This window comes from Staurois parvus, unplaced genomic scaffold, assembly GCF_062004578.1.
Source record: "Staurois parvus isolate SC_StPar_1 unplaced genomic scaffold, SC_StPar_1.0 ptg001051l, whole genome shotgun sequence".
NCBI classification, from domain to species: Eukaryota; Metazoa; Chordata; class Amphibia; order Anura; family Ranidae; genus Staurois; species Staurois parvus.
Window position 1 is genome coordinate 3,037,425 of NW_028318847.1, and position 4,218 is coordinate 3,041,642.

The 4,218-nt window shown below is 40.3% G+C and overlaps 1 long non-coding RNA gene across 1 annotated transcript; it reads left to right on the forward strand.

Moving 5' to 3' along the window:
- The first annotated feature begins 235 nt into the window (after window positions 1-235).
- On the forward strand, window positions 236-1,648 carry LOC149440831 (uncharacterized). Its single transcript, XR_016307488.1, has 2 exons — window positions 236-464; window positions 1,401-1,648. It is a non-coding gene; the product is annotated as an uncharacterized LOC149440831 (long non-coding RNA).
- The last annotated feature ends 2,570 nt before the right edge of the window (window positions 1,649-4,218 follow it).

Sequence of the window (4,218 nt, forward strand, 5' to 3'; positions counted from 1 at the left end):
TTCCAGTAACCACTAACTCCAGAGGAAATTTCTACAGCAGGCTTTCCCCCTAACACTGACAGTGTAAAAAACCATATGATACATATCCTGACTCCTGCACTCTATAAGCTATGTTGTGTACTACAAAGTCCTGACCAAAAAAGTTTATTTTCTTAATAGTTGATCGTTTCTGTGTACTGTGCAACCATTTTAATTAAGGTCTTCTTTAAGGTGCAGGTACAGGTGCAACAATTGAACACGTGTCTGAAAAGCTACACTGCTGGCTGGGTCCTCTGGCTGCCTCTGTGTTTTGGACTTGTTACCTTGAAGTTTTCCTGGATGAACATTTTCATCGATTTATGAGAGATCATGCTGGAGGGTTGTTCAAGAATCGTCATAGTGGGACACATGTGTGGAGACTACATCCCACCTATAAGCCTGTTTTGATTCTCAAGCCATATCAGCTTGGGAATCCACTGTATTTGGTGAGTGCAGGAGAAATAAATTATCACTGGTGATGTAAGCACGCTGGAAAATTTATGAACACTTTTTCATCACTGTTTTCTTTCTATATTGGAGAACTGGACTTTTATTTGGGACTTTTTGGACTTTCATATATATATTTTTCTAATTTTGTATGATTTGTTTTGCATTGTGTTTTATTATGTTAATTTTTATGTTTTTTACTTTGAGCAGCAGCATTTACTGATTGTGTTTTTTATTATTTCCTTGGCGCTAGTTTTGATAACTATTAAAAATTTTTTTCATCTAGTAGTGAATAAGTCAGAGAATGTAAAATTAGTATATGGAAAATATGGTTTATAACTAGGACGAATGTTACCAGCTGAAAATGTTCATGAATTACAGTGTGTTCTTTATAAAAATGCTTCTTATTACAGAAAAGGAGCAAAAAAACTAATAATCTCTGATCAATAACAGATCTCCTGTTTTCATTGCTCTTGGCCTGAAACAGAGACAGAGTGATCTGTACTCCATTCTGCTTAATGGTAGTGAAAATAGGGCATACAGCTATCATTGATTTAAAAAGTGTTGTTCTCTATTCTGCATTACATCTTTATCCTAGAGAGAGAGAGAGATGGTTCTAAAGATGTTTGTGCGCCAATAACTCCAGCCAAAATGTTTGTTTCAGCTTTTTTTAGACTAGTCAAATGTTGGAAACTCGATCATGGTTTTATTGCTATGTGCAGCCATGTTGGGAAATGTTACCTTATTTTTCTATTATGGTAGGGACTGCATTTGACTATTATCAATGCAGACATCAGTGAAAACTTGACAGGGGTTCTAACCTTTTCACCACTTTTTTTTTTTTTTTAGAAATGTGTTATTGTTGTATATATTTCCTGTATTGGTGACAACCATCCCTGAGACAGGTTTGATTTTTTTTTTTCGCATGTATACAGGTGCCGCTACTGCTGAACACCATAGCAAGGAAGATTCACCATCCATGCTGTTACCAAGCTGAATAAGAGAAAATCAGCCAGACAAGAGAAAAGTGAGCCATTTATGGCAAGTTTTACTTTCAACTAAGCCAAAGAATAATGTCTAACACCAAACAATTTTCTTTTATTGCTTCATATATGAAAATTCACATTAAAGGATTTAATGGACATTCAATAGTTAAAAGAAATAAAAAGTGATTTATATTTCAGTGTTTGCATCACTTTTAGGAGTTGCTTTAAAAATACCTTTCTAAACCCTTAACACTTTATACCTTATGTGGGAAAAGCAACTAGGCTGCTGGGATACTGCCTCATATTTCTACATGGGTGAGCCTTAAGAAACAGGAAAAAAAACATTTTTCCAGGGTGTTCTGGATAAACTCATTCCTGAAAATCCCCACTGACTCTCTCTTTGCTGCTGGTCACTAAAAGTTCAATCATCCTGTGTAACCCATATGTCATGTCATGTTCTCTGTGTAGTAATATCATTGAAATGAGCTAATCTAAAATGCTCTGGAAAATATTTTATTCCTATTTTCTCAAAGATACAGCTATGTTAAAAATCCTAAAACACTTTTCATCATGCCTTGATTATGGCAATGGTCTTTTCAGTAAAAGTTAATTTAAAAAATAATCAATGATACTGTATAAATGCACTATATTGCCATAAGTATTGGAACACCCCTCAAAATCATTGGATTCAGGTGTTCCAATCAGCTCCATGGTCACAGGTATATAAAATCAAGCACCTAGGCATGCATACTGCTTCTACAAACATTAGTGAAAGAATGGGTTGCTCTCAGGAGCTCAATGAATTCAAGCGTGGTACCGTGATAGGTTGCCACCTGTGCAATAAGTCCATCCGTGAAATTTCTTTGCTACTAAATATTCCACAGTTAACTGTTAGGGCTCGTTCACACTTGACTGTTTTACCAACTCTTGCCAAACGCCCCTATAGCGCTTGGCAAGCGTTGGTCCGGCGTTTGCGGAGCATTTTTTAACACTCGGCAAACGTCGCATTTGCGGTTCAGGGGCGGTTGCTAGGCGTTTGCCGAGCGTTAAAAATGCACCACAAATGCCTATAATGAAGTCTGAATGGTGTTACCGCTCCGCAAATGCCCCGCAACCACGTTGCAACTGCACCGCAAACGCCAGCCGGGCGTTTGCGGAGTGGCACCGTAGACTAGAATAGGAGGCTTCAACGCCTCCTGACTCGACCAGAGGCATCTGTTTTGCTGCGACGCTAACGCTCCCGTTAGAACAGCACTATGTGCTGCAATGTGCAGAATTGTCCGAGGCGTTTGGGAAGTGGTAAAAACGCTTCCCAAACGCCTTTCTGCCACCTGCACACAACGCTAGTGTGAATGTAGCCTTAGTGGTATTATAACAAAGTGGAAGCAACTGGGAACAACAGCAACTCAGCCACGAAGTAGCAGGCGACGTAAAATGACAGAGTGGGGTAAGCGCATGCTGAAGTGCGCTGAAGTGAAGTGTTAATAGCTAAAGACCTCCAAACTTTATGTGGCCTTCAGATTAGAGAGCTTTATGGAATGGGTTTCCATTGCCGAGCAACTGCATCCATGCATTACATCACCAAGTGCAATGCAAAGTGTCGGATGCAGTGGTGTAGTGCCACTGGACTTTAGAGCAGTGGAGACGTGTTCTCTCGAGTGACAAATCACGTACCTCTGCCTGGCAAACCAATAGACGTGTCTGGGATTGGTGGTTACCAGGAGAACTGTACTTGCCTAACTGCATTGTGCCAAGTGTAAAGTTTAATGGAGGGGGGATTATAGTGTGGGGTTGTTTTTCAGTGGTTGGGCTTGGCCCCTTAGTTCCAGTGAAGGGAACTCTTAAGGCATCAGCATACCAAGACATTTTGGACAACTTTGTGGGAACAGTTAGGGAATGGCCCCTTCCTGTTCCAACATGACTGTGCACCAGTGCACAAAAAAAGGTCCATAAAGACATAGATGAATGAGTTTGGGGTAGAGAAACTTGACTGGCCTGCACAGAGTCCTGACCTCATCCCGATAGAACACCTTTGGGATGAATTAGAGCGGAGACTGCAAGCCTGGCTTTCTCGCCTGACATCAGTGCCTGACAGCGCTTCTGGAAGAATGGTCAAACATTCCCATAGACACACTCCTAAACATTGTGGACAGCCTTCCCAGAAGAGCTGAAGCTGTTATAGCTGCAAAGGGAGGGCCAGCTCAATATTGAACCATACAGACTAAGACTGGGATGCCATTAAGGTTCATGTGCGTGTAAAGGCAGGCGTCTCAATACTTTTGACAATATAGTGTACACTGTAGTTGTCCTCATCCTAGGGTATTTTTTTCCTAAGGTATGTATTTGCTAGTGTGAAAGGGGCATTATGGACACAGTATATTGTGAATGCAAAACCTGTTCTGGTCATGAGGTGGTTTATTGTTCCAAAATGTTATAAACCAATAATATGGGATACATTTATAAATAACTCACATAGCTGTTCGTCCATCCAAACTGCATGTAAATTTGTTATTTTCGTGCTCAACTGCGCCGTCATCCACTCAATCCAGATGATTAACTCTTGCTACTATAACTTTTTTGACAATCCAGGATAACTGATATACCTTGTTCATTCCTCACCGGGAAGTTTTTTCTGTAGACTGCCGCAATACTGAGCTCTACCTGTTTGATGTAATAATTGAATAATAGCACTAGTATCTGAATGGCAGTTAACACTATGCAATTCTATTCACTCGCACCTGGGTGTGAGCAACCTGGCCCTTCAGGT